This window comes from Nicotiana sylvestris, chromosome 2 (genome assembly GCF_000393655.2).
Source record: "Nicotiana sylvestris chromosome 2, ASM39365v2, whole genome shotgun sequence".
NCBI lineage: Eukaryota > Viridiplantae > Streptophyta > Magnoliopsida > Solanales > Solanaceae > Nicotiana > Nicotiana sylvestris.
The window spans coordinates 43,084,195-43,095,105 of NC_091058.1; positions in this window are offsets into that span (position 1 = coordinate 43,084,195).

Below are 10,911 nucleotides of genomic sequence, written 5' to 3' on the forward strand. Positions count from 1 at the left end.
CAACTCATGGTGAACTAAGTCACCGGGACTTTCCAAATCAAAGAACAAAGACTATAAAAGTACCAGTCGGAAATTCACAAACTGCTGCCAGAATTCGATGAATGCCATACTTTGCACGAAGAGCGTCGATGTGAACCTGTTCCATCTCAAAAAGTATGGGGGTAAGAGTAGAAGGGGGATCTTTGAGGAAGTCACTATGAGACATGGGGTGTCTCGGCAATAACTTCTCCACAATAGGAAGACTATCACCTTGTTCTACCGCCATATCCTTACCACCTGAAGGGGGCGCCTGTTGACATCCAATTTTGTCCGTCCTTTCTTCCAAATTATTTCTTTAAGCTTCTAATATCACTAATAATATAAGGTAGTTATTCTACTATTTATTTTAATACAAATTATGCCTATTTGTTATTATTATTAAAACTCTTACTATACCCGTTGTTGTTGTTGTTGTTGTTATTAGTATTATTATTATTTTATTTATTTCTGGCCAGAAATGCATTGTAGAAAAGTTACCAACTTTATCTTCTGGCTTATACTATTCAAAAATTAGTACATTTGAAGCACACTCTATCGTAAACCAGAAGTTTACGGATTCAAATATATTTGTGCTTTAGCATGGCATTCACTCGTTCATTCATTCTTATCGCCTTTTGCGAAAAAGCATACCATTCTCCTTTATATAGAAAAATAGTAATGTTTCTTTAATCCTACGTTTTATAAATATTTGTTCCAAAAATATTACAGTTTTATACTTATCAATTAGTATAAGGGATATTTTTATATGTTAATATTATGTAGTATTATATAATATGATTATTAAAATATTTTATCTAATAGAAGCCCAAAGAAATATACAAGGAAGAAGGAAAATGTTCAGCAGTCTAGGTCTAAATTTCGGCCAAATCAGCCCACCTGACGCAGCCCAAAGTCTCTCTTTAACCCAAAACAATTGACACCTGATGACAATACATAAGGGTAATTGACAAATATTTAGCCTTATATTAGATTTTGGAAAAAGTAGCCCCAAATAATTAGCATTTTATAGCCAAATCCTAAAAACTACCCTATTTTATTATTTATTCTCCTAACCGTTTGCTGCTCTCCCTCTTATTGTTCGCTGGTCCCCCTCCCCCTTCTTGTTCGCTGCCTCCCCCATTCCCTCCCTCCCTCCCTCCCTATTCCAAATGAGATTAAAATGGTGGATTAAATCTACCATTGGTTTACTCAGTATTACCCATCAAGTACAGAGGAGCGAAGCTTTAATATAGAGCGACAAATTAATATGTGCATACAATTCTTCGAGGTCCAAACATACATACATACATACATATATATACATACATACATATATATATATATATATATATATATATATATATATATATATATATATATATATATATATGTATATGTATTCATAAGAAATTATATATTATACATTGGTATATGCAGGAAGGAAAGTAATTTTTTATATACATTTTAATATACACGTTTTATTATGTATTATACACGTTTTATTTTGATATATATTTGTGATATATATTTTGATATACACGTTTTATTATGTATTATACAGTGTGATATACAAATAATATAATTAGTTTTTTGTGATACACTTGGATACAAAGATAATAATAAATTATAGACAACTATCGAAGGAAAATAAATTTTTGATATACACAAAGAAGAAAAATAAAGTTGTAATGTATATATTGGTATACACGTTATTTAACATGTTATACAGTATGATATACAAAAAATAAAATTTATTTGTGTTATACACTTGGATATACACTATGATATACAAACTATATTTATAATTTTTAATGTTTGTGAGAAATAATTTAAAAATCTAGAAAAAAGATTGTAGAGATTTGGGAAAAAATCTTGAAAGATTTTCGAATTCTAACAAAAAGAAAATAAAAGCCTATTTTTAGGGTAATGGTTGGACCATTAGAAGAGAGAGAAGATCATTAAATGTTAAATTTAGGTTACGTGTGCCAAATGCTAAAAGATAGGCTATTTTCTGTCAATTATTGGACTAAATCGTTATGCAATGCCAAATCCTCAACAAAGTTCAACCAAATAATCCCTCTAGTGACCCGCTAGCCCAAGTTCAGGAATCCTTTAGAATACCTTCCTTATGACCAAAATACCCTCATTTAAGTTTGGTCAAATAAACCCATAAAAATCTCTCAACTCTCTCTCTCTCTTCCTCATGTGATATCTCCCCTTTTCCAGAGAACCTTTCCTTTTCTAGTTCTTCTTTTGCTTTGCCTTCCAAATGACAGAACCTAGCTTCAGTAAAATGGTGAAATAAACGGTCAACCATGCAGATTTTTTTCACCTCTCTGCTACCCTCTCTCAAACGGATATTTTAATTTTCAAACCAAGAACCCTAATTTTTGCCCTATAAATGCTCGCAATTGCAGTCCATTTGGAGACAAGCTTCAGCCCCCTCCTTTAACCTTAAGCTTTAGCCACCCCTTTAACCCCCTAAAAACCTTAGGGTACACCTTTCAAAACTACTATTTCTTCATTCTTTTCTCGCAAAAAATATTTTTTTAGTTTCATACTTGTCTAGATCCCTTTAATTTTGCGAGCAACGATCTTCTTGTTCTGTTCGCGGGACTTGAATCGGAAAGTCGAGTAGCCATTGACAAACGCCTCAGTTCACTGCTCTCAAAAAGGTCAGTAACTTTTCTTTTTTTTGTTTAATTCAATTCTAAAACCTGAAATGCTCTTATATTGGTACATTATGTGAAAATGTTGTTAGCTTTCTTGGTTTTGTCAAAAATAGATACTAGTATTGTCACGACCCGGATTTTTCACCCTCGGGAGTCATGATGGCGCCTCCTAATATGAGTTAGGCAAGCCAATCCTTTAAACTAATTACTCCATTATCCAATTAATTCTTTTTAATAGATATAAAGCGATAACGTATAAAAAGCGGAATATTTAATTAAGCGGAAGAAAAATAATAAAATATCTGAATCTATAGCTATTACAACTACTTAAGCCATAATCACCCAAAACCTGGTGTCACAATGTCACAGAAGGTCTAAGACTGCTAAATACAAGGTCCGAGAATAAAAGACACACTGTTTCTGAAGCAAAAAAGTTGAAACAGGAAATAAAAGATAGAGGAGACGCCAGGGCCTGCGGACGCCTGCAGGTCTACCTTGGATCTTCGCGTGGACAGAAGGTAGCCTCCATCTACGGTCCAAGAGCTGCTCCGGGATCTACACATAGTGCAGAGTGTAGTATCAGTACAACCGACCCCATGTGCTGGTAAATGTCTAGCCTAACCTCGGTGAAATAGTGACGAGGCTAGGACCATACCACCAAATAAACCTGTGCAGTTATATAATATACATCGGAAAGTAAAACAGGAATAAACAAGTAAAGATGGGAGGGGGAAAACATGCTTCGGGGAATAACAGGTAAAAGCAGAATATCAAGAGAATTATTGTTAGCGGAAACGTAAAAGAAAGAACACAAGATTTAACGTGGTTCGGAACAAAATAATCCTACGTCCACCAGAGAACAATTGCCTTTTTAATATTAACAAGGAAGGGGAGAGTTCCCAATTATACTTAAGAGAATTTCTCTCTTAACTCTCTACTCACTACAATGTGTTGTATTATTTTTGGGATGATTTCTACAAATGAAGGAGTGCATCTATTTATAGAGGTAAAGACCTCCTCTTGATGTCATTGGTGACATCAAACTACCTCATCTTGATGTCATGGGTGACATCAAAGGAGGAAGCTTCCTCCTAGCATCCACACCAACTCTTTCCACCAACTCTTCCAATTGGCATGCCATTATTGACTAAACATAAACCAACACCTTCAATCTCCACCTTGGTTTGCGTTTCGAGCGTGCGTGTGAACAACTCTGGCCAAAACTTCTAAGCTTACTGGGCAACCCCGTTGTAGGAAACAAGAAGAATCAAACCATTGTTGAACATACCACCTCCACCTAACAACTGTTCTCTTCGGAGTTGCATCAGTTGATGCACACCTCCGCCAAGTCCTTGCAGTGTGCAAACTTAGCGAGTGAGATTATCTTGGTCAATATATCTGCAGCATTATCGTCTGTGATAACCTTCACAACTTTGATAGTTCCCTCTTCAACAACATCTCGAATAAAATAAAATCTGACATCAATGTGTTTAGTGCGCTCATGAAATCTCTGATTTTTCATTAGATGAATAGAATTCTGACTATCACATCTAAGAGTTGATTCCAGCTGAACCAAACTCAATTCTGCTACTAAACCTTTCAACCAAATAACTTCCTTCACCGCCTCCGCTGCTGCCATGTATTTTGCTTCTGTCGTAGACAAAGTGGCAATCGACTGCAGAGTCGACTTCCAACTAACGGCACTGCCAACGAGGGTAAAGATGTATCCAGTTGTGGACCTTCTTCTGTCAAGATCTCCTGCATAGTCAGAATCTACATAACCGAGAATTGAAATACCTCCACCACTTTTTCGAAAGGTCAGACCAACACCAGAAGCTCCTTTGAGATATCTCAATATCCACTTGACAGCTTCCCAATGCCTCTTTCCTGGGCTGGACATGTATCTACTTACCACACTTACAGATTGAGCAATATCTGGACGTGTGCATACCATAGCATACATAATGCTACCAACTGCACTGGCATAAGGAATCTTTGACATATGCTCCACCTCATCCTCGGACTGAGGCATTTGTAACTCTGAAAGTTTAAAATGAGGAGCTAATGGTGTACTTACAGGCTTGCACGTATGCATATTGAATCTCTTGAGAACCCTTTCAATATACCTCTTCTGAGAAAGATGTACAACACCGTCTTCTCTTGAAATCTCCATACCAAGGATTTTCTTTGCAGCTCCTAAATACATCTTCTGACTCATCTTTAACCTGAGTCTCTTGATCCTTTTCCTTGGCAAGCTCCACCGGAAGCTCCACCTGCTCGTCGTTCTTGTTTCCTGAAAACTCCACGGAAACTTTACGGGGATCAAGTATAGAGGATTCATCAAAGGTGACATCTCTACTAACTATAAATTTGAGTAAAGACAAACACCAAAGTTTGTACCCTTTTACTCCATCCACATACCCTACGAATATGGCCTTCTTAGCCCTTGGTTCAAGCTTTCCTTCATTAACGTGATAATAAGCTGGACACCCAAATACTCGTAAGTATGAATAGTTAGAGGGTTCACCTGACCATACCTCATTCGGAGTCTTAAAGTCAATTGCCGATGCTGGAGATCGATTGACAATATGAGCAGCAGTGTGAACTGCTTCAGCCCAAAATACTTTGGACATTTTGGCTTGTAGGAGCATACAACGAGCCTTTTCAAGAAGAGTTCTGTTCATTCTCTCGGCAACTCCATTCTGCTGTGGGGTATGCCTGACAGTCCTATGTCTTGAGATCCCATGAACCTTGCAGAATTCATTAAACTCTTCATTGCAAAACTCCAAGCCATTGTCTGTGCGAAGATACTTGATTTTCCGCTCCATTTGATTTTCAACCAAAATCTTCCACTCTTTAAATGCTTCAAAAGCATCACTTTTTGCCTTCAAAAAATGCACCCAAACCTTTCGTGAGAAATCATCAATAAAAGTGAAAAGATACCTCTTTTTGCCCTTCGATGGAAGTTTAGAGGGACCCCATAAATCTCAATGGATGTAGTCTAGCACTCCTCTTGTCTTGTGTTTTCCAGTGCTGAAGCTGACCTTCTTTTGCTTCCCTAGAACGCAGTGCTCACAGAAGTCAAGCGTGCTGATCTTCTCACCTTCCAAAAGTTTACGATTGCTCAACATCTCCAGTCCACGTGCGCTCATATGACCCAGTCTCATGTGCCATAGTCTTGCCTTGTCATCATTAGATAACTGCACTGTAGATGCATTTGCAGAGCCAACAATGGTGCTTCCGGCCAATGTGTAAAGGCCGTTCTCCAGCTTGCCTTTCAGCATGACTAAAGAACCTTTAGTCACCTTTATAGTTCCTGCTTCGCTCATGTACCTGTAGCCTTGTTCATCCAGAGTACTCAGGGAGATCAAATTCTTCTTCAGATCAGGAACATGACGGACTTGTGTAATAGTCCTCACGACTCCATCATGGCAGCGAACCCGAACTGAGCCAATGCCAACTATTGCACAAGTTGCATTATTGCCCATTACTACGGTTCCTCCACTTTTCTCATAGCTGCTAAACCAGTCTTTTCGGAACGTCATATGCAGAGTGCAAGCAGAGTCTAACACCCATTTGTTTCCATAACTACTATTATTATTACACGATGTTGTTAGTACATAATCATTATCAAAATCATGTACCTGTTCAACTATGGATGCACTCGCCTTTTTCTTGGACTTTGACATTAGGCAGTCTCGTTCAAAGTGCCCCTTCTTGCCACAACCCCAACACTCTGTATTCTTCTTGTTCATACGAGACTTTGATCTGTGCTTTGATTTGGTCTTTCCCTGTTGGCTAGTCCGGCCTCTTACAAAGAGGCCACTTGCCTGGTCATCTCTATCTCCTTCAATGTGCCTCCGCACATCACTAGAGTTAAGTGCCTGCCGCACTTGCTCAAGCTTGATAGGCTCCTTGCTATACATCATTGAATTCTCAATATCACGATATCCTGAAGTCAATGAAAATAGCAAAGCACATGCAAGCGTCTCCTCCTCCCTTTTAATTCCTGCAATCTGTAAGTCCATGACAAGTTTATTAAACGCATCTAAATGATCTTGTAACGAAGTACCTGGCCCCATCTTAAATGTGTGAAGACGCCGTTGTAACAACATTCTTGTTGTCACTGATCGGTCTTGGTATAGCCCTTCTAGCTTTTCCCACAACTGTTTGGCCGTCTCTTCGGTACCCGTACTCACTTCACAAAGCACGTTAGGTGCAAGGGATAGTTGGATTGCACTCAATGCATCCCCTTCAATCTTCTCCTTGTCGGGAGCTGATATATCCGTAGGATACTTTCCGTCAATAGCATGGATTGAACCTTCCCTCCGCAGTAACGCCATCATCTGGATCTTCCAGATATTGAAGTTGTTGCGTCCACTGAATCTATCAATTTCAAACTTCATGGAACTCATCTTTGCTTGTTCTTCCTCCTTGGATCGTTAAAGAATCTTGTTGCTCTGATACCAATTGTTAGTGGAAACGTAAAAGAAAGAACACAAGATTTAACGTGGTTCGGATCAAAATAATCCTACGTCCACCAGAGAACAGTTGCCTTTTTAATATTAACAAAGGAAGGGGAGAGTTCCCAATTACACTTAAGAGAATTTCTCTCTTAACTCTCTACTCACTACAATGTGTTGTATTATTTTTGGGATGGTTTCTACAAATGAAGGAGTGCATCTATTTATAGAGGTAAAGACCTCCTCTTGATGTCATTGGTGACATCAAACTACCTCCTCTTGATGTCATGGGTGACATCAAAGGAGGAAGCTTCCTCCTAGCATCCACACCAACTCTTTCCACCAACTCTTCCAATTGGCATGCCATTGTTGACTAAACATAAACCAACACCTTCAATTATAAAGGAATCAAAATCCAACCACTAACAAGAATAAGGAAAACAAAGGCAGATTTCACTTTCTTTTCACATCTTGTTGCAGGCGTGCAACCCGATCCCATTTCCTGTATCTCGTGGAAGACGTACCACCCGCTCCATTTCAAGTATCTCGTGGCACGCGTGCCACCCGCTCCTATTTCATTTATCTCGTGGTAGGCGTACTACCCGCTCGCATTTCATTATATCTTGTGGTAGGCGTACCACCCTCTCCCATTTTATTATATCTTGTGGTAGGTGTAGCACCCGCTCCCATTTCATTATATCTTGTGGTAGGCGTACCACCCGCTCCCATTTCATTATATCTTGTGGTAGGCAAGCACCCGCTCCCATTTCATTATATCTTGTGGTAGGCGTACCACCTGCTCCAATTTCATTATATCTTGTGGTAGGCGTACCACCCGCTCCTAGTTACAAGCCAACAATAATCACAAGGAATCCCGGCAAGGGAACAAGAGCAATATAACAACTTCCCGACAATGGAACAATGATATGTCAACAACATCCCAGCAAGGGAACAATAATATCAAACAAACATCCCGACAAGGGAACAATACTATCAAAACAAACATCCCGGCAAGGGATCATTAATATCAAACAAATATCCTGGCAAGGGAACAATGGTGATAATAACATATGAAGCGCAATAAACCACAACGGAGTCATAACAATTATAATACAAGACTCACGGGCATGTTTGACACCAACGTATAGATACTCATCACCATGCCTATACGTCGTACTCCACAATTAACATGTAGCAAATAAGACACAACTCCTAATCCCTCAAGCAAAGGTTAGACCAAACACTTACCTCGATGCCACGAACACAATTCACGATTCAACTATTGCTTAACCCCTTGATTCCACCACCAATTCGCTCGTATCTAGTCACAAGTTACTTAATTACTTCAATAAACTCTAAATGAATTAACCCCAATGCATGAAAATGAGTTTCCTAAAGTTTTACCCAAAAAGTCAAAAATCGCCCCGGGCCCACATGGTCAAAACCTGAGGTTCGAACCAAAACCGATTACCCATTCCCCCACAAACCCAAATATATAATTTGTTTTGAAATCAGACCTCAAATCGAGGTCCAAATCCCCAATTTTTGAAAAACCTAGGTTCTACCCAAAACACCCAATTTCCCCCATGAAAATCATTGATTTTAAGTTGAAATCATGTTAAAAGATGTTAATGATTGAAGAAAATGAGTTAAAAACGACTTACAATTGATTTGGAGAAGAAGAAGCCTTTAAAAAATCGCTCTAGTGTGTTTATGTTTTGAGACAATATGAAAAATGGGTTTAAAATCGTCTAAGTATAAAAGTTGTAGGTCTCAGGTATGGGAATTGCGAACTCCGACCTCTGTTGGCTTGGGAATTGCGAAAGGAAGTTGGGAAATACAAACTGGGAATTGCGAAGGGAGGTTGGGAAATGCGAACTGGGAATTGCGAAGGGAGGTTGGGAAATGCGAACTGAGAATTGTGAAGGGGGGTTGGGAAATGCGAACTGAGAATTGCGAAGGGAGGTTGGGAAATGCGAAGCCTGGAGGCCTGCAATTCCTTAAGTCCAAAATTTCACCCCCGCGGCCTATCCTAAACTCACCCGAGCCCTCGGGGTTCCAAACCAAACATGCACACCACCCTAAAAATATCATACAGACTCGCTTGTGCATTCAAATCACTAAAATAACATCAACAACTATGAATTAAACCTCAAAATCAATGAAATTTTCCCAAAACTTCTTTAAACATCAAATTTTGCATTTAAGATTCCAATCACGTCAAATGGATTCCGTTTCTTACAAAACTTCATAGAATTATCTTAAATCATGTATAAGACCTGTACCGGGCACCGGAACCAAAATACGGGTCCGATACCATCAAATTTTAATCAAAATTCATTTCCAAACCTTATAAACAATTTCAGAAAATAATTTTCTTCAAAAATTCATTTCTCGGGCTTGGGACCTCGGAATTCGATTCCGAGCATACGCCCAAGTCCCATATTTTTCTACGGACCCTTCGGGATCGTCAAATCACGGGTCCGGGTCCGTTTACCCAAAACATTGACCGAAGTCTAATTAACTTATTTTATAGTCAAAATTTATTATTTTTCACAGATTTTCACATATAGACTCTCCGGCTACGCGCCCGGACTACGGACGCAAATTGATGTGATGCTAGAAGAGGTTTTAAGGCCTCGGAATGCAGAATTTCATTTTAAAACAAGTGATGACCTTTTGGGTCATCACAAGTATGCTTTTAGTTGTTTCTTGATGTTGTTTATTTTCGAGTTGTTTTCTGTGCGTTTTAGTTTTCTTGCTAGACATTGTGTATTGGGCTTTTCCTAATTTATAAAGTAATATCATTGAGTTAAATTATGTTCTGGTGTATAATTATATGTATTAATCGATAAGTATTCGATAAAATGCCTACGCGAAGATTCTTTTTGTCATGATCGTGGTTATAGATAAGAAAGACTACTTGTTTTGTTAGTAGTAATTTTGAAATACTATTTAGGATTGATATAGTATTTGCTCACTTAAAAGTCACATGAAAGAAAGAATACATCTCGTTTTTATGACAACGTGCCTTCTCTTGTTACTTAGATGATAAAGCATGACGGTAGTTATTTTTATTTACAAAATATAGAAACCATGTATCTAGATTTCAAATTTTGTATTAGGAATTTTTATTTTTATTTTCATAATATAAAAACTATGCCTATAGGATTCTACAACATTTTTCGCTTGAAAGAAATTGAACCAACAGAAATATAGGCTGTTATATGAGAAGTCCGATTTGTTTTCGCCTCTTTAGATGTCATGCATATAGGATTTAAAAGCATTTCCTTAGCTATAGAAAATATATGCTATTATGTTTCAATATGAAATATTGGTGCGAGCCCACATATTTATGTCTAGAGATCTTGTGAATAGGTATCACATCTTTGTTAATCTCAATGATCTTTAAGTTGAATAGAGCATATCTCTTGCTGGAGCAAGCTCCCATTAAATTTGTATACATTTTAGATAGTACATAAATAAGGATTGTAAATTGTTTGGCTTAGAACATTGCAGTAGTTAGTTTCTATTAGGAAAGGCCAGGCCTCTTGTGTTTGTGGGGAACATGATATGTAAAAGGGACGACTTTCTAAGAGTATGATTTTCCATCTTATTAGCTGCACCGTTCCTGCTTGTAAAAGTTGAAACCTTTTACAAATCAGTAGGTCAAATTGAAGTTAACTAGCTCGCTTTGCGCGTGTAACCTGTCTCAATGAATTATATGCTTGTTATTGAGTTACAAAAATAAAATTTTA